Source organism: Eptatretus burgeri, chromosome 14 (genome assembly GCF_056783735.1).
Source record: "Eptatretus burgeri isolate ZD-2024b chromosome 14, Ebu_testis_v1, whole genome shotgun sequence".
Lineage (NCBI taxonomy): Eukaryota > Metazoa > Chordata > Myxini > Myxiniformes > Myxinidae > Eptatretus > Eptatretus burgeri.
Window position 1 is genome coordinate 8,012,786 of NC_140974.1, and position 25,813 is coordinate 8,038,598.

At 42.5% G+C, this 25,813-nt stretch overlaps 1 pseudogene; it reads right to left on the minus strand.

The window, feature by feature from the left end:
• Positions 1-605: 605 nt before the first annotated feature.
• Positions 606-24,241, minus strand: LOC147012615 (uncharacterized; annotated as a pseudogene).
• Between the last annotated feature and the right edge of the window lie 1,572 nt (positions 24,242-25,813).

The window sequence follows — 25,813 nt, forward strand, 5'->3', positions numbered from 1 at the left end:
GTGTTTCCCCCCTTCAGAAACAGTTTGTCCCCGGATCCTCTCCTCACTTAAAATTGATTAGATCCCCGGATCCATCGCCTTCACAGAGTTGGGTACGTAGCTATCTGTGCTAAACACAACGTCACCTGACTTAGGCAGGATGTTGAACACTTTTTCGCATATCTGCCTGAAGTTACCTGGTATCTACTTTAGGAAGTAGAAACAGGCATTGCCATCGAAAATGACAAGTGTTTCGTCATTCGGAGGTTCGGGAGCATCCTCTTGATCTTTCATCAGGAAAGTGAAGGACTTTGGTTTATCTGTTTTGGCCATGAAACCATCAGCAGTGCCTTTACTGTACGGTAGAGGAGTGAGTGGGTAAGTGAAAAGTTCTCTCAGGTCCAGTTGGATGCCTTGGTTCGTTGGAAAGCGACGTTTCCCTGTTGTTGGTACTGTACAACTTTGTTCTCAGTGGTTGTAACTTTGCTCTTCTTGTTCATATCAGCGAGAGTTTTCAAGTTGAGACACTTGACTGGCTCGAAGAAGTCCCGTCCTGCTTCCAAACGTGTGGTAATGAAGGCTTCGTTAGCATCTTTGCCTGCCTGCTCGGCTCTCAAGATATCTTTCTAGACTTCTTCAGATGCTGTGGCATCCGAGACGAGATTTTTGCTTTCGACCTCGAAATGATTCATAAAGCTTTCAACTGCTTCTCGTGTACTTTCCACCAGCTTCTCTCCCTTCAGGATTTCAGATGGACGAAGATCATGGTGCTTGGTTCCTGCTGTCGTTCCAGATAACATGTCGGCCATGCTCAGGGTGGTATTGACATTTTGGGATCGAGCATGGGTTGTTCGAACCCAGCGTTGGTATGCGTCATAATTCGTCAGGAGGCCTGAGACACCTGTGGCACTGCCACCAGCTCCTCCATGGGACTTGGCATGATGCATAAAAGTTTCTTCCATGGTTTTGTCAACCGCACATCGATTAGCGGGAATGAATGATCGAGCAACACGAATAGCCCCTCTCTTCAAGAGCTCCATTGCGCCAGGATGCAACAACTCGATGTTGGCAAGGAATGTAGAGAAGAAGGTCAGATATCTGGCATAATTGTGACCCCCGAAACTGAAGAAGAGGCTCATCATCTGTTGCATGCAGTGCGCGTATAGGAGGAAGTTGTGTTTAATTGCATGGATTAGAGACATCACTAACCGTTCATGGTCCATGTATGATATCCACAGATGACCAGTCTTGCCTAGATACCCGGACTTCACGCTCTCTCGATACTTCTGATTGCCATCAAGGTAATTCTGTATTGCAGGATCAGACTGGGCTGTTTCCAGGGAATCTTTCATAGGAGAATTCTGTGCATCCTGCAGAATCTTCTTTGATTCCTCTGGTAATGAGGTTAATACCTCATCTTCACCGATACTCACAAGGTACTGTGACAGTAGAAGTCTCTCAAGACATTCCACTCAGATCTTATGACAGTGCATTGCTCTATCATAGTGCTTACCAGAGAGCACTCATTGAAGATAACCTGAAGATATCAACCCTGCTTCCAAGAAGATGTCGGAGAGGCCCGAACCATTCATCTTCTTCCCTATAATTTTCATATATGCACAGGCGAGGTGGAAGGTACCAATCAGGATGATGTGCTTCTCATACCTAGCTTGGTTGTTCCAAATGAGGGGATATGCTTTCATGCATACCCCAAAGTCGAAGGTGGTGATTACGTAGTGTTGCTGGACTTCATTGGTAGCTTCCTCAGCATACCGGAGACACTCTATTACCGTCTTGTAGTCGGTGATCGGGCTCGCTATGACAGGGTAATAGCCGATGGTTGTCATACTTTCAGGGCTTCGGCCAATCATGCTGACAAAGCTTGCCCATGCTGGCACCTCTTGTTGAGACATGCTGCTCTTCATCCGTATCAGGATCCACAATAAGTGTTGCATACAAGCTTCATCAAATGGGTTGGTATTCCTAGGACATGTTCTTTGTTGTGTTTTGATTTGAGGACTCTTTCGCTGTGTGATATAACAATTGTTAAGGCTTTCAGATGTGCTAAGGTGTAGAGAACGTTGCTTGGAGCTGTCCTTCCTTGAACTGGATGGAATTTCCATGCGTACTCCATGATCCTCTGCTTTCCCTTCTGTGTCCTGTGATGTGGATTTTTTAAACCCACTTTGTTGTGATCGTTGTCCTCCTGAAGGATTCTAACTGGTCGATTGTGGAATCCTATTTGACTTCAGACAGAGTTTAACGTTTGTCCGATTTGATTATAAAACCCTACAAAAACCCTATCGACACTGATAAAACTGATGTCCACACAAGTCCTTCCTTGTGAAACAATTTATTTCCTAATTATACACCATACACTTCTCACCCTTGTACAATGAACTTAAGAATCCCCATTGATTGCAATATTATTTGGTTCTATTTCATTTATTCTTATTTTAGTTAACAGTTAGACCAACCCGATTCAATTCACTTCTACATTACATCAGAGAGTTTTATTCTAACTTGGTACTTGGTCAGTTCCAAGGAGTACGAGCCACTGAGAAACTATACTTCCTCATGTGCTCGTACTAAGAAAATGTGTCTTTCAAAACATTTTATACTTCCATGAGAGAGAGGTTGGGGGATATTCACCCAGACTGTAGACGTGTCCTTTAGACAAAAAGCGACTTTGTACATTTTCTAAGCAAAGGTTCATTTATCAGCTCGGTCACTCTGCTCCAGAACAACACATTTCTTATCATTTAGGGCAAAAGTCTTTTGGCCAGAAATGACAACCAATTCAATTTGCAGCATAAAAGTTACATTTCTGAAACTCCATTTGTTACAATTTAAAATACATTAATATAAATTTTCCCCCACACTCCCCCTTTTTTTTTTTTTTTTAAGGAAAATTTGAATAATTTTTCTTACACATGATTACCATGTCCCATTCCTGAAGGAGAAAAGATTTCCATTATTCAAGTTCAATCAACAATGGCAGCGAGTGCTCATGTCAGAAAATGAGTGTGTTTCCATTTAATTTATGGCCTGTTCATCAGCATGTGTTACACATTGGATACATGCTACCCGAAGTCAGAAGATAAACAGGTCAGGGTGTGGATAGAGCGGCACCCAACAGGAAACACAATCGAAGCACTCCTTGAGCTGAGGAGAAGGTAGATGTGGGCAAGTACAAGTTTGGGCTGGACACTGGGTTGAAGGAGCGCAGTGTGGAACTCCAGGCCTGTCGTACATTGAAGTGACCACAGCAAGTTCATGATTTATTTGCAGAGCGGCAATCGAGAGTGTGGCTGAGAACATTCCTCCATGCAGGCACCACACAACGCCGATGTTAAGACTTTGCTCAACCTTCTCCTCAGTGGGTTTTTTCTTTCTTTTCCCACATTGCTCCATCTTATCTCCTCGGGAAGGGGCATGATCATGTGTTGAATGCTCAATCACCCAAATCTGGGTTCTCCCATCGTCCAATCTTTGTGTGGAATTTTTTTCCAAACTTCATTTAGATGAAATCGTACATTGCTTCAAGGCTGCTTTCAACACTCCGAAACAAACAAAGCATCAATTAAACACCAATCAATAAACGTCATGGGCACATGTAGTTCTACAAGACTAACAAAGATTGTTATGGAAGCATTTAACTTGCATTATATGTCATATCAATATTTTAATCCCTTTCCTTGTTATTTCCCAAAACAACATGCTAAAATATACAGAAATCCCAGTTGTACGTATACTAAAAACATCCATCTCATTTGCTATTTCCATCGACATTTTAAATCTCTGACATTTCTCCATCTGTCCACTTCTCTCTCACCAAAACAGCAAACATGCTGCCATTTTTCCAACTCACATACACAAACCATCCTTCACTTCCTCAAACCTTCTCAATTACGAATCCATTTTCTTTTATCAAAACAAATAAATCATTTTAAACAGTTTTACAAAAATTGTCAAATCACGTGTCAAATATCATTTAAATTGCAGCTCAAACACTCTGTCTACACATGCAGCTTCACCCTCCACAAGCTTTATCCCAGTCTTAGAAAAGCATCTTAAACTTCAGACTAATAAACATCCAAACTCTCTTAAACAACTTTTTGGTCAAAACAAAATATTTCCTTTTAAAATCCAGAAATGAAAAATTTAATCTTCAGCATCTATCCAATTAAATCATGAATTTACCTTGACTGAATCGATCAAATGGTTACACTGGGTTGTTTGCCATTGCCTTCCCAGCACAAGTTCAGGTAACCTCAACATTCGCAGACGAATAAAACAATATTTCAACGTCCATCCGAGGGAATCATCTATTATCTGTGAATTGCCCCACGTGCTAAACATCATCAAATCATTAAAATCATTCCAAATCACGTTTCTACATTTAAATCACATGCAGTATATCCACATTCACAATTGTTATTTCACAATTTATTCAAAATCCCGATGGTTGTAAAATAAAACTTCAACACTTTTTCCTAAATGGACTTCACTTTAAACAGATTCAGTCCAGAGGGTGCGCCACAAACACCAAGGAACGAGGAACAGGAAGTTCTCTCCACATCCAGTGGGAAGAAAAAGGCAAAAAACTCTGACAGGCAAAACCCACAGTTTAGCATTACTCTGTCATGGCTTCAACACATACACTAGACAGCATTACATCTAATAGACTCGCGTGTGATCACGTGACAAATACCAATCACATTTCTATCTCATCCTCTTGAATCTGCATATGAATCGAATTTCACACCTAAAGCAAAGGCTCGAACAAAGACTCAGTGTAAAGATATGCCACCCCCCACAGATCGAGTGGAGGGGGTCTCACACAGTGTAGTTTGCGACCTTCGCGTGGAAATGCAACGCAAAGAATGTATAACATGCCATTTCAAACAAACCCACAGCTCAACTCAGCACGAGTTAAAATATCGTCAAAATCCCAACAGAACACGTTTCATTGCAGTGAATATTGGAATCGCACAAGTTTCATTTTTTTTTTTACTCTCAGGGACAAATCACCCACCATGCTCCCAGCTGGTTAATCATCTCTTGCACTCTACAGAACGTTTCGTGCAAATCATTGCATTTACAAATCCGTAAAACCTCCACACAATATAATATAACAACCTCACTGCCAACAAACTTCCAGTGAGTTCAATGAACAAAAAGTAACTCTTAAAACTCTTACAAACAGGTAACTTACAATGTTTATCTATTTTAACCCTATCTCGGCGTCTCAGCCGTGTCCTCGGCGTCTCTCTCACAGCCGGTCCGTATCAATGCAAACATGTGGCATGTCGCTTCATCATGCCTATTTAATTACGCATCTGGCTCCTCAACGAGCCTCTTCTTGTCATCTGACTCCTCTTCTTCTCCAGCACTTTTCTAAAACAACTACAGTACTTATTATTTACTTTAAAACGGACTCCCTCCGCCGGATCCTCTTCTTTCTCTCAATAAAATTATCTGACAATGAACTTTTCTTTGTTCGAAATGCGTTACCTGCTGAGAGCGCTCTCCCTTACCTTCGCTCAAGCACTTGTCGTTCCTCCAGGCACTGCCTCCGGCAGATTAAGCACCTCCGGTCACGAACACCGCACCAACGTTGGTTCGAATCCGAGTCTCGGCGCCAACTGATGTGGATTTTTTAAACCCACTTTGTTGTGATCGTTGTCCTCCTGAAGGATTCTAACTGGTCGATTGTGGAATCCTATTTGACTTCAGACAGAGTTTAACGTTTGTCCGATTTGATTATAAAACCCTACAAAAACCCTATCGACACTGATAAAACTGATGTCCACACAAGTCCTTCCTTGTGAAACAATTTATTTCCTAATTATACACCATACACTTCTCACCCTTGTACAATGAACTTAAGAATCCCCATTGATTGCAATATTATTTGGTTCTATTTCATTTATTCTTATTTTAGTTAACAGTTAGACCAACCCGATTCAATTCACTTCTACATTACATCAGAGAGTTTTATTCTAACTTGGTACTTGGTCAGTTCCAAGGAGTACGAGCCACTGAGAAACTATACTTCCTCATGTGCTCGTACTAAGAAAATGTGTCTTTCAAAACATTTTATACTTCCATGAGAGAGAGGTTGGGGGATATTCACCCAGACTGTAGACGTGTCCTTTAGACAAAAAGCGACTTTGTACATTTTCTAAGCAAAGGTTCATTTATCAGCTCGGTCACTCTGCTCCAGAACAACACATTTCTTATCATTTAGGGCAAAAGTCTTTTGGCCAGAAATGACAGCCAATTCAATTTGCAGCATAAAAGTTACATTTCTGAAACTCCATTTGTTACAATTTAAAATACATTAATATAAATTTTTCCCCCACACCTGTAACATAATGCCATGTGCAGTGTGGATTGGGCCCATTCCCGTGAGGTTGTTCAATAACTGGTCAAAGTTGTCGAATTCAGAATGGAAAACGGAGGGTGCATTTTGAGACCGAATGATTTGTGTTGTTAACAAACTGGATGTTTCTGCTACAGCCACAGCAAGGGCAGTTTCCAGTTCAAACGAGAACGAGTCGCTTTCTGAGTGTCCTATTCGATTAAGGAGGGTGATCAATTTCTCGCTCCTGAACAAGTGGCGCAGTGTCGTGCATATCATCATGTGCTTAGGAAGTTTCCATTGGCCTTTGGTTGCTGTGCGGCATATATCTTGTCCTATCGAATTCACAAGTTGATTTGCTTTGGCTGTGTGAGGAGTTGGTCTGCCTGATATGACGTAACTCAGAAATTTCTCCAGTTGTGATGGGATGATGTCTGTCATGTTTCCTAGATCCTGGGCTGATGGAGGCCATTTCAAGGCCTCTGCTTTAGCGAAGCTGTCAAGGATTCGATGCAGATATCTACCAGATTCTTAGACCATATCAAGAGAACCATGTTCATATGCACATCTTACCGCGTCGCTTGTGCCACTGTCTGCATTGTACACTATGTAAGTTTAGAAGTTTCCTGCGCGGTGTAATCTACAGAATGCCAATTATGAGTCCTTGTACTTCTCATGTTTCTCTAACTTTGCTTTAAAGTTTTCCCCACGAAAGTTGGGATTGGCGAAATCCGTATGCTGTAGGCTGCCGATATAAAGGTTGGAAAGCTCTGACAGTTTGATCATGTGTTTGCCTCTAATGATATTGCTTTCTATGACTTTCTGAACTTCTGCAAAGGCCTGACTGTGTGCTTGTGCCATGTTTGTTTGTCTCTCCTTGTACTCTGTGCTTGTACTGGTCCAACAACACCCAAGCCCACTTCCTTCATTTCTCCTGCTTTCCTTCCTGAAAGTCCCTGAAATGTCCATCTTCTCTTCGCCATGTTCCCCGTCCCATCCCCATCCCTCTCCCTTCCACAGTTCACCTAATGTGTCTGTTCCCCACTGTTTTGTCCCTTCCACTCCCGCCCCTCTTGTCTCATGCCTCCTTGCTGTGAGTTGTGTGTTTGCTCTCATACGAGCCTCGACCAAGGTATACAAAAAAAAAAAAAAAAAAAACTCCTCCATTTCGCTGGATTCTGTGTGTAGATAACCCGGCAGGATTTGTGATACTTCGCTTCTGTCGCAAACAAATCATGACCTCTTATCCGTGTGAGTAATTTCTCGTCACATTTGTTTTCAGCTACTTCGAGAACTGTTCGCCATCTATCACACTCAAACTGGCTTAAGCCTTCAGTGGTGTGTGTCCCTTTGATCTTGACCTTTCGTCTCCCCTTTGAGTGACAGAAGATGCAATCAGATGAAAACAGTAACTTGTCCCCAGATGAATCCCTCTGACTTAAATCGGAGCATGATGGAGTAGATGGATCTGAAGGAGTGGAGAGGCGACTGAGGTTCATGGTAAATTGTTGATAGCATTCTCTGTGATATCCGTGACACTCAGTAAGGGAATCTGGTATTAGGTCACAGGTACTCGTCATACGTTGGACTGATACATGTGGTTGCGCCAGTCTCTTGTCTCGGATCTCCTTCAACCTTGCTAGTCGGGCTGTGGAATCCTTGGTTGTGGATAATAGCACCATAGGGCCATATTGTAACCCAGGGATGTGCACAATGAATTCGGGCTCCAATCGGGTCTTCGAGCCTCCATGACTATCATCTTTCCGACGTTTGGGAGGTGGGTCTTCTCGCTCTTGGCCACCTTCTGCTGCTTTCTGGTCAGACATCAGTTGACTATGTTGTGCACAGCTAGTACGAACCTGAAAATAGAAGGAAACAGGACTTGAAACTTCATATTTTCATTCGGTGTTAATTATTGCAATGTTGTATCACATTCTTAAATATTTCTGATTTGGACTGGAATATATTACTTAATTACCTTACTTAATTAACTTAATCACCATTAATTAAAACTTATCAGTAGTCATACCATGAGGAAGAAAATACATCTTAACTAACCTGTTATCTTCAGTTGAACATTCAACATGAATGTTTTGGAAATAAATCTTAAATAATATGGAAACAAATATCGACTGTGACGACTCGCTTTCCGTTTAGGATGCGGCCCATTCCAACACCGACACCATTCCTGTACGTCTCGTATTTTAATAAATATAAGGTAATTAAAACCGTTTCTCACTATCATTAAATCGTGTGTACCTGCAATAAAATTCATGTAATGTCAAATATATTCATTGAGGAATACGTAGTGTTGATTTTGTGTTTATTTGAAAGATGGGGAATATATTGTTGCGGGCCGGGGACCGGTGGCGAGAACGACTGCGAGGTGGGGGAAGTTACGTCGTCTCCCACCAGACTCCCGGAATTGTAGGCCGTTGCTCACGGAAAACTACGTGAGGCGGTGGGTCGCTTAACCGACCGTGGACGCCAATAATCCACCGCGTAGCGTAGGGTCTTTTTGTTAAGAACCAATTTACCTAATTAGCCATGTGGTGTTGTCTACCGGGGAACCACGCCCTTGGCATGTCTTGCTCGAACCGGGTCACTACCGACTGTGGTAGAGTTCCACCTACCGACTATCAACTCCGGTTCAGGTGCAGTCGAGCAGAACTGCCAAAGCTGTGCCGGCGAGGATGAGCAGATTAACGGGAGCAAAGACCCGGCTAAAACTCAGATCCGAACCATGCTGGATCAATGAAAGAAAGGACGGAAACGAACTGGGAACATTTCTACAATTGTTTTATTTACAGCAAGAAGGACACAGAGCAAGATTATCGTGGATATACTGGAGATTTACAATGATCGAAAACACTTATGCAATTGTACTTAGCAGACAGCGTCACACACACAGACGAAAATAAAACCCAGGTGAATTCCAAGGAACCTCGCAGCCAGGAATAGATAGATAGCCCCATGTGGGGCTCATGTCTGCGGAGGAACCCGAGCGGAGCAGAGCAGAGTCCCAGGGTGGGGATCAGGGTCCCGGACAGGACTCAGCGAGAGACCCGGTCGAGGTCGGGTGTTCTCGGTCGTTATCGGAATCGACCAGACGGATAGCTCCACCAATGAAGAACGGCCATGCACCACCACCCACAGACTCGTGAAAAAGCTCTCAGTCTGTCAATCCTCCTCGTACACCCAACTCAAGAGTCCAGCAAAACTCCAACGAACACCCCAGCGAATGCAGAACTGAACAGAGCCTTTTGACTGAACTCCAACGAACGCGCATCTCAGAGGGTCCCTTCATAGTCCATCGACTTCTCTCAGCGGGGCGGGGCCTTGGTCAAAACTGACTTCACTGTCGGCCCTGATTGGACGGGGCTCCCATGGGTCCGCCCTTTCTGGGCGGGGCCTCGGCAAGGCACCGGCGAGGCGCGCCTACTCGTGTTTGGGGAAGGTGAATGACGGTGCAGCCACACTGTGAACGTTTGGGGAAGCCGAGAAGGAACTGGAACAGTGAACGTGGAGATTTTGCCTCGGAAAAACGAGTCTCTGTAAACAGCGGGTGGACAGTGGATCGTGATGGCGGATGGGATATAAAGATTTATTACCCTAACTAATTACAAATTATTACCCTAATTACAAAATGTTATAAAAACATCACAACACACCCCTTCGATTTCCCACTAAACACGAGGAGGGAATCTGTCTACACATATACTTAACGGCATAACTAACTTTGGGGCACCTGTATGTTTGAATGCATACGGTTCCGAGAACCGTAACAATATATTCAAATGTATATAATTTCATTTCGATTTAATACACAACACTGTTAGACATATACAGATGATCAGAATGTAATTATCTTCAATTTGATACATCATGCATGTATATTGGATATGATTTGGGCCTTCTACATGCCATTTTGATTCCATCCAGAAATTGAATTCGACGCAAATCGATAAAAGTATAATTTTAGGGTACCTCTATTCAAAAGGTCAAAACAGGTCTGCATCCTAAAATTTTCAATGTCAACATTCATATTCGTGTTCAGTATATCCAGGGGATTCAGAAAAAACATAGGTTTGCTGGGGGGTGGGGGTGCACTGTGGCCATATCTGGCCCATCGCATACTTGGATTTGAAAGGAAGCTATTGGTAGAAATTTGAAAGGATTTGTTTTTGCACTTTTTAATTTTTTTTTGCAAAAGTCAAAGTTGGGAAAGAAAATCGTCAGAAATTAAACGTATAATTCCACTTTGATTTAATCTTTGAATAAGGTTTATCTAAATTAACCACATTATTGTAATAATCTATGGTCGCCCGCTTGTTTGTATGCCTGTTTGAATTCATAATGCCTGGGATGCTTGGAGATGCCGAATTGATTTTGCAAGGCTTTGCGCCACGTCGTGAAAATTCTGTGGGGCGGTTACAAAGGGACACAGATAAATACAGTTGCTGATTGTTGCTGATTGCTGCCATCGGATCTTGGGGTCACCGTTTCACATTAGTGGGTCACAGTATGCCAGCAGTAACCTTCAAGGCACCTTCCAATCAAAAAGAAAGAGCCATCTCTACTCATCCAAATGTCACTTTTATTCATGTCTCTGTGATGAAACTACCTTTCTATCTTTCTGGGAGCATTTGGAATTCAGCACATAGAAAAGTTTATTTCCTATCTGGGGCCTGTACGTTCTCTCTCTCTCTCTCTCTCTCTCTCTCTCTCTCTCTCTCTCTCTCTCTCTCTCTCTCTCTCTCTCTCTCTCTCTCTCTCTCTCTCTCTCTCTCTCTCTCTCTCTCTCTCTCTCTCTCTCTCTCTCTCTCTCTCTCTCTCTCTCTTACTAAATGATGTGCATCTCTGTTATCGTTGGAATTCTTCCTCCAAAGATTTCAAAAAGGCCACACGAGAGTGAATACAATCGATGTTTCCATCATGCTGTTCACAATTTCGGAAGTTTTTAGACATTAAGACCCCATGACACCTTTCAAAATAATTCTGCTGTTGTGTGGTTGCACTGTGGCCAAATCCTATATTGCTTTCCCAGGATGACAGTTGCTTCAGCAGCACCATTCGATGGCATATCACCCTGTCCACAGTGAATTCCCATTTATGATATGCATGGTATCCACAAGTTACCATTCCAAATTCTAAACCATAAAATAAAAATATCTCATGAAATGGGATACAACAATGCAATTTGCTGAATGTGAAAGAACTTTTCTCAACGTTTTATTGCCAAAGTTTTTCAAGATCAGTTGAACATGAATGGACTTTAAAGGGGACTGTGTTTGAATGACTCACAAACATGTTCATCAACCTCACCACCTGTGCTTTGCTGGCCTGCCCCATTCATCTGCAGGATGTGACCAGTCTCCATAAACTTTGTCCCACTCATGAATCGTGTTTTTCTGCCTTTCATACTTGTGATCTGTCTTAATTATGTTGCCGTAAGAGAGGACTAACAAAGTAGACAGAGGCATGAGAAGACAGGCAGCTACAGGGTGGTATGAGATGATATGCCAAATATACAGTGCCTACAGACAGTCCACACACCTTTTTAAAATTTTCACCTTTTGTTGCCTCATAGCCTGGAATTAAATTGCATCAAATCAGACTTTTCCCACCTTAATTTACAGATCGAAACCCACAACTTCCGAGTGAAAAACAAATTCAACAAATTTCAGATAATTAATTAAAAATACAAAACTATAATATCTTGGTTGGAGAAGTGTCCACCCTCCTAATAATAACAATTGTAAATTATCTCAGGTGTGACCAATCAACTTCAAAATCACACACCAAGTTAATTGGCCTCCACCTGTGTTAAATTGCAGTGATTCTGATTATTTCAGAATGAAATCAGATGTTCTTGCAGGTTTTCTTTACTGGGTAGTGTATTTCACAGCTCGACTCAACCATGAACACGAAGGAGCTTTCAAAAGACCTCCGGGATAAAGTTGTGGAAAGGCACAGATCAGGAGATGGGAATAAAAACATTTCAAAGGCCTTGAATATCCCTTGGAGCACAGTCAAGGCAATCATGACAAAGGGAAAGTCATATGGTACCGCCAAGGCCCTGCCTAGATCAGGCCGTCCCTCCAAACTAGATGACCAAGCATGGGGAAGACTGATCAGAGGGGCCACCAATCGGCCAATGGCAACTTTGAAAGAGCTACAGGCCTTTATGGCAAAGGCTGATCACTGTGTGCTTGTGACAATAATATCCCATGCACTCCACAAGTTTGGCCTGTACAGTCGGGTGGCAAAAAGTCAGTCTGGCCTGTACAGTAAGGTGGCAAGAAGTCAGGCAAGAAGTAAGCCATTACTCAAAAAATCCCACCTTGATTTCCGTTTAAGGTATGCAAAAAAACACTCCGGAGATGATGAAACCATTTGGTAAAAAGTTTTGTGGTCTGATAAAACCAAGATGGAAAGTTTTGGCCTGAATGCAAAATGTTACATTTGGTGGAAACCCAACACAGCACATTACCCAAAGAACATCATCCCTTCTGTGAAGCATGGTGGTGGCAGCATCATGTTATGGGGTTGTTTCTCATCAGCACGACTGGGGCACTTGTGAGAATATAAGGGAAAATGGATGGAGCAAAATACAGACACATCCTGGAAGAAAACCTGCTGCCCTCTGCAAGAAAGCTGAAATTGGGACGGACGTTCACCTTTCAGCATGATGACCGAAGCACACAGCCAAAGCTACACTGGAGTGGCCAAGGAAGAAAAAGATAAATGTCCTTGAGTGGCTTGGTTAGAGCTCCGACCTAAATCCAATCAAAAATTGATGGCATGACTTGGACATTGCTGTCTATTAGCACTTCCCATACAACTTGACATCTTGAACAGTTTTTTTTTATAGAAGAATGGGCAAATATTTCCCAATCAAGGTGTGTAAAGTTGGTAGAGACCTATCCCAACAGACTCACAGCTGTAATTAATGCCAAAGGTGCTTCCTCCAAGTATTACCTGAGGAGACTTATCTTATCCAACCAACTTATCTTAATTTTCTGAAATTTGTATAACTTGTTTTTCAGTTGGAAGTTGTGAGTTATAGTGGGGCAACTAAGCGAAATATAGCATAACAATTGTGCATTTTGTGAGGAAAGCACCAAATTTGGCACACTAGTAGCCGAACATATTAGGAACAGATTTGGATATTGGGCCATCTCAAATTCAGCCGCTAATGGCTGTGGCAGCCATTTTCCACTGCCATCAAAAATTTTGAGATGGTCCAATATCCAAATCTGTTCAAAATATGATGGGCTACCAGTGTGCCAAATTTGGTGCTTTCCTCACAAAATGCACAATTGTTATGCTAAGTTGCCCCACTATTACGACGTGTAAATAAAGGTGGAAAATTGTGATTTAATGCAATTTAATTCCAGTCGATAAGGCAATAAAAGGCGAAATTTTTGAAAGGGGGTGTAGACTTTAAATAGGCACTGTTCCGTAAGGAATGAGAATGATGAAGCCGAGTGCAGGGAAGAATGAAAATGACAGGCCAAGTACAAGGAGGAATCAGAAGGCTGAGGCAGATTATTGGGAGGAATGAGAAGACTGAGGCCAAGTGTTGGGAGGAATGCGAAGACTGAGTCCAGGTATAGGGATGAATGAGAGGACGGAGGCCAAGTAAAGTTAGGGAGGAATGAGAAAACTAATGTCGCATCTTAATTAAGACATTGGTGCTATCTTCTCTTCTGCCCCTTTTCAGTGGCCCACCAGTTTCACTGTAGAGGGCTAAAGGTTTGCTCTCCATATGTCTGTCTGTTCATCCCACTTGTGGTTTTTCGACTTTTTTCCCCCCATACCCTTTGACATATTCAACTGAAATTTGGCTCGGTGTTGTTTTATGATAAATTGCAGAACAAGTTCGAATTTCAGGGTACTTCTTCAATTTTTCAGTTATGCCCTTTTTGGACTTAGAAAATATCACATCGGTCGGGCACGTGTATTGCAAAGCAATTATCGCTCTTGTTTCCTTTTGAAGCTTATTCGTTTCCTGTGTATGTTTGTCTGTCTATTTGTCAGTCACCTCAAAGCCTCAATACTACACTGACCTTCACAATACAATGCACTGGTAAAGCTAGTTGAAAGCAAGAAGGCTATTATTTTGAGGTCAAAAGGTCAAGGTGACAGCAAGGTCATTTTTGCTGAAAGGGTGAAGGTTAGATTTGTAGAATCAAAACTGACAAAGTACTGTTTCCATCTCAACTATTTTTTATTTGAATTTCACGACATCTTTCTTGTTTGTTTGTTTATTGTTTCTGTCGGCTGGATGTTTGATTGTCGCTTGAGAGGGAAAATACAGACTCAATATTCTTGGGTTCGATTTCCCGTCATACCTTCATAAGAGGATGGCTGTGCGCTGGGACAATAACAAACGCAGCACTTTCAGTTCTGACATAATGATGCAGAGGTAGTGAATGCACTTACCTTTGAGCTGGAGAGTCTGGGTTTTGATTCACGCTGTTTGAGATCACCCCACAGAGTCATTGTTGAGAGTTCCAGTTCATGTCGCTACATTCTACTCAACCAGTGCTTTAAAATCGGTCGTTGGATGATCACTTCCAGTCATCTATTTTCTCAAGTGCTCAAGGTCAAACATTTGGACTCAAGGTCGAATTTCCAGAATCATCAATTTGCATCCTATTGACTTGAAATCTGAACAGGATTTGAATGTTGGGTCATTGAATTGATTCACCAATAAGCAGAACGATTAATTTTGCATTTTAACATGTCAACGGTTTCCATGGGAATAATTTTGCCATCAAAGGAGACCTTTCCCAGTGCATAGTGTTGGCTTAATGGTTAGGATAGTGGGCTTGGAATCCTAAGGTCCTGAGTTCAAGTCTTGCTTCCCCATTAAATTAATACCAGGTGGGGTTTACTCTGCCTGTCATCTCTCTGAGGTTGCCAAAATGAGTATCAGCGAGCTGGGATGAATGAGCCATTTGAGTTTTCTGCATCAGAGTGGCGACCCATCCAGGATTGTCCCCGAATAGCCTGGGAGACTGCTTCAGCAGCACAAAAGCTCTGCACAGAATTTGGTCCTGAAGGATGGATGGAACTTTTAAGATTTTATTTTTGCCATTATCTCAAAAAGTTTGCAAAACAGTATATCAGATTGAAACTGAGACAGCTTATTTGTATGTGTGTGGAGGGTGCGTGTGTAAATTAGGTCCAAATTAGTTAAACGTCAGGTCAGGTCAGGTCAGGTATGGGAGCATGTGCCAGATCAGCACATCGCTGCGTCCACTTTCGACCGGTACACCAGGGGACTCCGTCTGGCCATCCCCCGGGGCAGATGCCTGGCCCATCCCAATCTCCTTGAGAATCCGATTAACCTGCTGCAACCACGAGGCACGTGGTCGGCCCATTGGCCTCCTCCACTCACAAGACTCCCTCACTGAGAGAATCTGGTGAGCAGGATCAGCGTCAGGAAAATGAGCCACATGTCAATACAGCCGCAGCTGATGCTGACGGACTATGCAGGTAACAAATCTCATTTGAGTCTCTCTCAGCAACCGCTCGTTGGAAACAAAGTCCGACCAGCGATAGCCAAGGATTCTCCGAAGAGATCTGGTACCAAAGATTTAAGTCTCCATCTCAGATCCTTCATCAGAGTCCAAGTCTCACTCCTCCACACCGCCAGGAATAGCTCTGGCTCCGGCTTCCCTCTACTCCCACCTCATGTTTATATGTGTACTATACCATCCACCTTCGAGTGATGACTCCATCTACACCTCACTATCCGAAAACATGGACCAACTTCTATCTTCTCATCCAAACTCTCTCTTCCTCATATGTGGCGACTTCAATTGTCATCATGCCAGTTGGCTCGGTGTGGGTCCCTCTCTCACCTGTCATGGCACTTTAGCAAAAGCTTCCTGTGGCTCATTGGGACTGACCAATCAGTCAACTTCCCGACCTGGATCTTAACCAATGGTACTCCGTCTCTTCTGGATGTGATTTTGACAAATTTCCTGAAGATATCTGCTGCTCTTCCTCTGCTCCAATCGGTTCTTCTGTCCATGTGCTTATAAATGTGGACATCTCTCTGGCTGTTATCAGAGAACCACCTCACCGCCATCGCGTGTGACATTTCACTCAAGCCGACTGGCAAGGTCTCCAAGCAGCCATCAAACTTATAGATTGGTCTCATATCGCTACTTTCTCCAACATCACCTCATCCTGGGAATTCTTTCAAAGAAACTTACTCTCCCTCATGCACAGATTTATCCCCTCTCGTCTTCAGTTGTCTGACCCTTCCTCCCGCCCTTGGTTTACTGCAGCTTGTGGCGAGGCAGTTGTCCTGAAACAACTTGCCTTTGCCTCATGGAAAGCAAACCCAACTGAGGGTAATCTCCATTCCTTCCATAAAGCTTGGAACAAGTGTGTATCTACCCTCAGGAGAGCTAGAAAACAACATCTTTCTCAGCTCAAGTCTGAACTTTCAAACCTCTCTCCCTCCTCAAAATCCTGGTGGCATCTAATCAAATCTGTTTCTGGTGTATGTTCCCCCTCCATCCCCTCCCTTACCTCAAATGGCCGCACTGCTGATACCGCACGTGAAAAGACTGAATGCCTCAACTCGGTGTTGCAGCTAAATCTTGTGTCCAAAACCCATCGCTTTCTCTACCCACATTACCCAGTCGCACCCAACTGTCCCTGGCCTCTGTGTCCTTTTCTCCTGACAAGGTGGAGAGCTTGCGGTCAAACCTCGACTCCGATTCTGCAACCGGTGCAGATGGCATCAGCCCACGTGTCCTAAAAACCTGCTCTGATCACCCTCTCTCTGTTCTATTCACCCTCTCATTTGCTCAAGGTCATCTGCCATCTGCTTGGAAATCAGCAAACATTACTGCCCTGCATAAAAAGGTGCAATAACAGATTCCTGCAACGACAGACCAATCAGCCTTCTCCCAATATCATCAGCAAGGTTATGGAACCCATCATCGCTTTAGACATTAAATCCTTTCTCTTCTCCATTAGCTTGATTTGCAATCATAAATTTGGTTTCAGACCAGGTCACTCTACCCTGGATATGTTGCTTCTGCACTCCCAACAATGCATGGAGGTCCTCAATGCCAGACAGGAAATCCGAGCCGTATCCCTGGACATATTGCGTGCTTTTGACCCGGTCTGGCACCCTGCCCTGCTCACCAAACTCTCTTCCCATGGTATCCAAGGCCATCTCCACTCATGGCTCGCAGACTTCCTGTCCTGTTGCAGTCAACGTGTGGCCCGAAATAGAGTTCTTTCATCCCCTCTTCCTGTCCAGGCTGGAGTTCCTCAAGGTAGTGTTCTGGGCCCTGTTCTTTTTCTGGTTTTCATCAATGATCTCGCCGACTCTCTGGAAAATCCTTTATATCTCTGCCCTGCTCACCGAACTCTCTTCCTATGGTATCCAAGGCCATCTCCACTCATGGCTCGCAGACTTCCTGTCCTGTTGCAGTCAACGTGTGGCCCGAAATAGAGTTCTTTCATCCCCTCTTCCTGTCCAGGCTGGAGTTCCTCAAGGTAGTGTTCTGGGCCCTGTTCTTTTTCTGGTTTTCATCAATGATTTCGCCGACTCTCTGGAAAATCCTTTATATCTCTTTGCTGATGACTCCACCCTCTGCCGTACCATTTGTCATCCCTCAGACCGGCATGCAGCAGCTTCTGCGCTCACTGCAGATCTGGATAAAATCACAAACTGGTTCAACAGGTGGAGCATGTCTTTCAATCCAGACAAATCTCACACTCTCACTATGACTCTCCAAAAGGACCGTTAAGAATCCCCCCCCCATCCACTTTCTCAACAATTCTCTTGAAGAAGTCCTTTCTTTCAAGCTTCTGGGTCTCACTATCTGCCATGACCTTTCCTGGGAAAGCCACTTTTCAAACCTGGCCTCCAAAGCCAGTCGCCGACTGGGAATCCTCCGTCGTGCAAATTCCTTCCTCGGCCCACCTGAGATGCTGACCACTTACAAAGGTTTTGTTCGCAGCCAGTTGGAGTACTGCTGTCCCCTCTGGGCTGGTGCTCCTGCCTCCCACCTTTCTCGGCTTCACGCTGTGGAAACCAACGCTGTGGAAACCCTTCTGGTGAACCTACTAAAATCACGAATCACTGCTCACCTTCACTCTTTCATTCCTCTTTTTTTCTCGCCTTTGGAATAAACTCCCTCACTCTATTCAATCCCATTCTTCCCTCCAGGCCTTCAAAACAGCTGTTTACCACCACCTTTTATCATCCCCCATCCAAATCCTCGATCTTTTCTACCCCCGATAATCCACCCAAGCCCACCTCCTTCAAATTCCCTGCTTTCATTCCTGAAAGTCCCTGTCATGTCCATCTTGTATTCCCCATGTTCCCCACCCCATCCCTCTCCCTTCTACAGATCTCTTAATGTCCCTGTTCCCCACTTTTTTGTCCTTCCCACTCCCGCCCCTCTTGTCTCATGCCCACCCTTGCTGTGCGTTGTGTGTTAGCTCTCACACGAGCCTCGACAAGGTATACAAAAAAAAATAAAACCTGGTGGGGGAGACGGTTTAGTCGCCGACAACCCATCCATGGAATAGGTTAGTGAAGGTTTACATGATACCTGTTGCAAGTCACAGATCTAATCTGGCCTGACCTGACACCCTGGTCAAACGTCAAAGCCATCAGAAGCGTGTAAAACACCTGTTAGGCTACATTTCGAAAAATTATTCGCCAAATTTGTGATGCACAACAATTAATCATGTTAAAAATACTCAATTGATTAAATTTTCGAAATTGTCAAATTACTGTTTCCGTGGCAAATATTTTTAATTGGATTTCACATGTATCGTCTTGTGCATGACGTCTTTTTTGTTTGTTTGTTTGTTTGTGTCTGTCGGCTGGTTCTGTGATTGTCACTTTTTGAAGGAAAATACAGACTCAATATTTTTGGGTTTAATTTCCCATCATATTATCATGGCAGTATGTCTGATTGTGCGCTGGGACGATAACAAATGTAGCACTTTCAGTTCTGACAAAATGATGCGGAGTTAATGAGTGCACTTATCTTTGAGCTGTCTAGTCTGGGTTTGATTCCCGACACTACTATTAACTGTCGGATTTTAAGCTTCGTCCTGTATCCTCGCATTATCTGGTGGATGGTAAAGATCCTACAGTGTATTTCACGAATCGGAGGGTTATCACCGTCACCCTGGAAAAATTCCAACTACCTGTCCTGACTACCACTGGGAAACCACTCTGTGTAATCCTTGCTGTGGAGCTGCTTTGGCAGCACCTAACTTGCCACCAGGTGGAACACCACACAGAGAAAGTGTTGACATCCTGGCTGTGCTGTTTTCACCTTTAAACCTCATATCACATGATATAATGATTTGGTATCTCCACAATAAATTGAAAAGCCAATTAGCCATTTCATGGGGTTAAACTTTTGTCCTTTAGAATTAGATGACGAAGTTTGTTTTTATCTTGCCAAAACGAAGTTTTTGCAAGATATGTTAGTCAGCTGGTATGTTTTTTTTTATTTATTTTTTGTCTGTAATCACGTATAAAATATTCTGCAGAGCACAGTTATCATCGGAAATTTTTGTAACTTCACATATCAGAGGCCTATAGAGGTCCCTTTCAGTGCACAAAATTTTGAAGGTCAAGGTCACAGGTCAAGGTCACTTTGGCGCAAATCAGGGGAGTCAACGAAACCCTTATTTTTTGAGGAATTTTGATCGGATCGTCTTCAAACTTCATGGGAATATAGTTCATGGTCTGGCGCTCAGCTGATTAATTTTTGGTGGCGATTGGCCTTGACCTTCATATGTTTTTTTATTATTTTTTTTTTTGGTCTGTAATCATGTATAAATCACTCTGCAGAGCACAGTTATCATTGGAAATTTTTGTAACTTCGCATATCAGAGGCCGAAAGAGGTCCCTTTCAGCGCATAAAATTTTGAAGGTCAAGGTCAAAGGTCAAGGTCACTTTGTCGCAAATCAGGGGAGTCGACGAAAACCTTATTTTTTGAGTAATTTTGATCGGATCGTCTTCAAACTTCATGGGAATATAGTTCATGGTCTGGCGCTCAGCTGATTAATTTTTGGTGGCGATTGGCCTTGACCTTCATGGTTAGCGCCTCAGGTCAAACATATTTGATCCCAAGGTCAAATTTTCAAGTTTTAGGAACCATATCTTGTAGTAACTCAAATTGAACACCTCGATGAGTGCTTTCTAGATCTGTCAAGCTTGAGACATTATGACGTCATTTGGTGACGTTATGAGGCAAACGCATATTTTTCATGGTTACTCTGTAGAACGAGTCTCATCGGAATCTCTCGTAGGCAGATATTCCTCAAGGAGTCGCTCCTGGTGAATAGCAGCTCTGTTCACCTCAGTGTGACCTTAAAGAAGTCACACGTGGTCACCTTTTGGCAAGATACGGGTCACCCTGCGGGTGACATTGGTTTATTTATTTGTTGTAAATATGCTCTTTATTGTGTTTTTAAATGACAAGCTATTTCAATGAAGGCATAAACTTGCACAAACTAACAGCTTGGGTTGATCTGTTTTGAGTTCTCATCTGAACTCATGGCTTTAATTGTGATGCTCAGAACCCAGGTTGAAATCCAATGCATCAAATGTGTTTGTATGTTGTGTACTAACATCTCGTAATTCGTATTCAAGTACACTGATAAAAAGGTACTTTGGCGCAGGAGGAGGCCAGTCGGCCCATCATGCCTGCGCTGCACTAACCCCAGTATCCCTTACCCATCCACACCAAATATACCAACAAATCCTCCCAATATTCCCATATCCCTCTATCTCCAAGACATCCAGGTACCGATCTAATTCCAAATGAAAGCTATCGATCTCCTACACTGCCACGACCTTTCTGGGGAGACCATTGCATGCAATAACCACTCTCTGACTGAAAGACCCCTGCCTTAAAACTGTCCTAACTCTCCGCCAATTTACCTTCAAGATACGGCCCCTAGTCCTCGCACTCTCCACTCTGCATAAAATCTCCACTTCAACTGTCTTGTCCAAATCCTTCATCATCTCAAACATCTCAAATCAAATGAATCAAATGAAATCCTGATGTCTTTCAATTTTGTTCTGCTTGTCGTTAATGGACAAGCTGCCATATTAGCCTTAGACAAATGAATAAAAACTTGTATATTCTACCGATGTACATTCACATGTGTGTCAGACAACATAATAAAGTGTTATTCGTCATCAACAAGTGAGTTAAATGGTAGTACGAAGGCCATCTCAAAAATTCTGAAACCCATTTGCATAACATGCATTGTGCTCCTGACAAAATTATTTAATATCACATTATACTACATAATCTCCATCCTCTTCATTGCACTGTCACTTTGTCAGCCAAGTTATTAATTCCAGCAGAAGCCTTCTTTCTGAAATGTCCCAAGTGTGGTGGATGCTGCTGTGTTAACTTCCTCAGTAGATGAAATTTTTTTTCCATGGTTCACAAAAGCCACGGGATGAGGTTCAGTCTCCTAAACTTGTAAGCCTCACCATCATCCATTGCTTCTCCTGGGCCGACCATATTGTAAAGCTGACCAGCAATGCCAACCAGAGACTGGGCATCCCCTGTTGTTTCAGATCATTTCTTGATATGTGATATATCATAATTAGTGTTGATTACTGTTGATAAATTGTTGTGGTGTTGATGTAGCGCAGGCGTGATGGGCGGAATGCCCTGCACCTGTGTCTGATTTCCTTGTTTCCTTGTGTTTCCTTCTGTCTTTTTTTTTAGCCAATTTTTTTTTGGGGGTGGGGGGGGAATTAATGGAAGTCCCAGGACTTGAACCTGATATGATTGGTGTATATGCTGTATGAGACAAAACCTGGTACTATGGAGCACTAATAATCCCAGCACCACAACTAGGACTCGAACATAAAGCCACTGGAGGAGGTTCAATCTCTTAAACTTCAAGGCCTCACCATCAGCCATTACCTCTCCTGGGCCGACGATATTGTAGAATTGATCATCAATGCCAACTGGAGACTGGGCAGCCCTTGTTGTTTCAGATCATTCCTTGATATATGATATATCATAATTAGTTACAGCCAACAATGCTTTTGTTTTCAGCTCAATGGAATACTGCTCTTCACCATGGGCTGGCACTCCAGCATCCCAGCCGTTTCATGGAATCTATGGAATACAAAGCACATATTATTGGAATCTCCTAAGATGAGCCCAAAGCACACACGGTCTGTTGCTGTCACATCGCAGACAGTGAGATGACTGTTTTATATTTTGTATTTTGCTGCCTTTCCTCCAGTCTAGATCTCTTTGCTCTCTAAGCCTGACCCTCTCTTTCAAGCTCCCCCATGATGCATTTTTTCTCCAGTATCCCCATCCTGGTTATACTCCAAAAATCTTGGCTTACTCTACACAGACACTCTTGTGGAACCTCCTTCCTGAGGCCATTTCATCCCACTCTTCCGTTTAAGACTCCAATCAGGAAGTCATGAGGATTAGGAGAGAATAATGAGGGCCTCTGGCTGGATTTTGCTCAAATTTTGATTTCTTTGTTGATTAGGGTACGTGAGGGTGTGTAGAATACGGAATTGAATGCTGCTCAATTTACAAGTGACGTTTTGGTTCCTTAATTAGGCATTTAATGTAATTTAACTGATTACCCGATATCAGGAATACGTTATAACATCTGAACTCATGGACATAGAAGGATGAATTTGGTGTCTCAATGTAGGTTTTTGGGTATGGGGAATCGATTGGAACAAAAATCTTGCTGATTGGAATACTCCTCATGAGAATAAATCCAAGATGGCTGCCCGCAACCCCCCCTCCCCTGCCAGATGCAGGAGATTTCTAATAACTACCAATACGGTAGAAATGGAACGATGATTTGTGTGTCCCAATATCAGTTTTCAGGAATGGGGAATTAAATTATGTTATACTTTTTGCAATTTTGCAATTGCAACTTTTTGCAATCTCTCATTGGTGTAAATCCAATATGGCTGCTGAACGATACATCGAATGAATACCGATACGGGTAATCTCTTATAACTTTTGAAATGAAGGATATAGAAAGATGGTTTTGGTATCTAATCATAGGTTTTCTGATATGGGGAATTGATTAAAGGTAAGATTGTGTTGTTTGTGGTATTCTATATTGTCATAAATCAAATTATAGCTCACATAAGAACATAATAAATTTAAGCGAGACCATCAGACATTGAGTAAAAACATGTTCATCACCATATCATATACATGGCATCATCCGCCATTCATCATCCATCATGTCAACTGATCATCTTCTAATGCCATAAATCATCAAACCTCTTCATCATGTTAACCAACGATCACATCTGATGATCATATTGAGCCATCTTTATACGTACAATCTTAAGCATCATCATAATCATAATCATCATCATCATCATCATCGTCATCATCATCATCCCAGTAATCCAGCACGTTTGAGCAATCAGTGCATTTAAAAAGAGGCATACAAACTAATCATGCAGGAGTAGCTTGTTTGCATTATCATGCAGGAGTAGTTTGTTTTGCCTTCACAGCTGCCCTTCCACTCACACTTGATCAACTCAAGAACTGCTACAGGGGCGGTTTGTTCAAACAACTTACTGGCATAGGTTGATTTTCAACTCGCTCCCAGCCATTTGATTCGATCATGGATAGGGTTGGGTTCATGATGACTCGTGCTCTCATACAGATATAATTAACTATCTCGATGTGAGGAACTAGCATTCCACGAGTGGGTGGTAGCTTTTCCCCCTCGACATTCCTGCTGCGGAAGAGCTCCCATCTGAGTTCTGCCAGCGGAGTGTATTTTGTGTTCTGAGAGTAGACCTGGGTCACGAATCGCTTGATATGCCCAATGGTCTCATCATTTATGTGCATGGCATATTCACCAAAGCACTGGAATTACTGTAGAACAGGGTGGCCATCTTGAAGGGAGTTTTTATTGGATTTATCACATGAAAGAATGCCCTAAACAACACAATCTTATCTTTAACAATTAACCAAACCTGAAAACCTATGATTATATCCGAAAACCATCTTTATATATCCTTGACTTCATAACTTAAAATAGATTACCCACATCGGCTATACATCGGGTAGATCTTATGGCAGCCTTATTGGATTTATACAAATGAGAGATGCTCCAACAGCAAAAAGTATTGGATAATTTAATTCCCCATATCTGAAAACCGTTATTGGGACTCACAAATCATTGTTCCATTTCTACTAAATTGGTAGTTAAAAAGATATCTCATGTATCTGGGGGGGGGGGGGGGTTGCTGGCAGCCATCTTGGATTCATGCGAATAAGAAGTGTTACAATCAGAAATACTTGTTCCAATCGATTCCCCATACCCAAAAACCTACATTTAGATACCGAATTCATCCTCTATGTCAATTATTTCAGAAGTTATAAGGCATTCCCTATAATCAGGTAATCAGTTAAATTACCTTAAGTGCCTAATTAAGGCACCAAAATGTCATTTGTAAATTGGACAGCACCCAATTCCGTATTCTACACACCCACAAATACCCAAAATCAACAGAGAAATAAAAATTGTCAGCAAAATCCAAACAGATTACATGGCCTACCTCATTATTGTGCAGTATCATCTCATATCATACACCCTAAACCATGCCCTTTTCCCCCCATCATTAAGCCAACCGTCTTACCTGTAGGTTGCTGTGGTCTTTCCCCTTCTCTCTTTCTCCATTCTTTCCTGTTTACTCATTGCTCTACTTGAGTCAAAATATGGCTCCCACTTCACTGCCAGTTCATTCCCCTTTTTTATACCCTTTGTTATCTCACCCTTACATGAGCTCCAGTCTTGTAAAGATTAAAAAAAATCCAGCCTTGTCATTGATACAAACAGCTGGATTTGTTTTGTGCACTACAGATATTTTTCTCACAAACCACTTTGTAGTAGTCTCAATTCACTGTTTCACCTTATGGACCCATGCAATTTGACAAAACTCCACTTTCATTGAAAAAAAAGTAAGGTGAACAACCTTGATGCTACCATGTTGCATCAAAGTTGGGATGCAAAGGGACGTTTAGCTTTTTTGGATATGAGCAAGTTGGCCCTTTCCTTTTTGCTGAATTTTAATAAAGTTCTGGATTTCAGTTGTGGCACCAGGTGTCATCTCCAGCAATGGCATATCCAAGAAAGTGTCACCTTCACAACAACAACAAAATCTGAAGATGTTGTTTCCTTAAGAGCAAGCTGATTGAATTTCTACTCTTGAATAACGAAGTGTGGCTTCCATTTTGTCATTACATTTCTTTTTCCCAGATCCTCAGTGATAACATGATACGCAGTTGACTTGGGTATTCCTGATTATCTTACAAGTTCATAAATTGTGTAATACATCGATCTTTGAACCAAGAGTTTGTGTATAATGATAGTCCTCACGTTTGGTTTGCCTGAATACAGTATAATGATTGGATAAT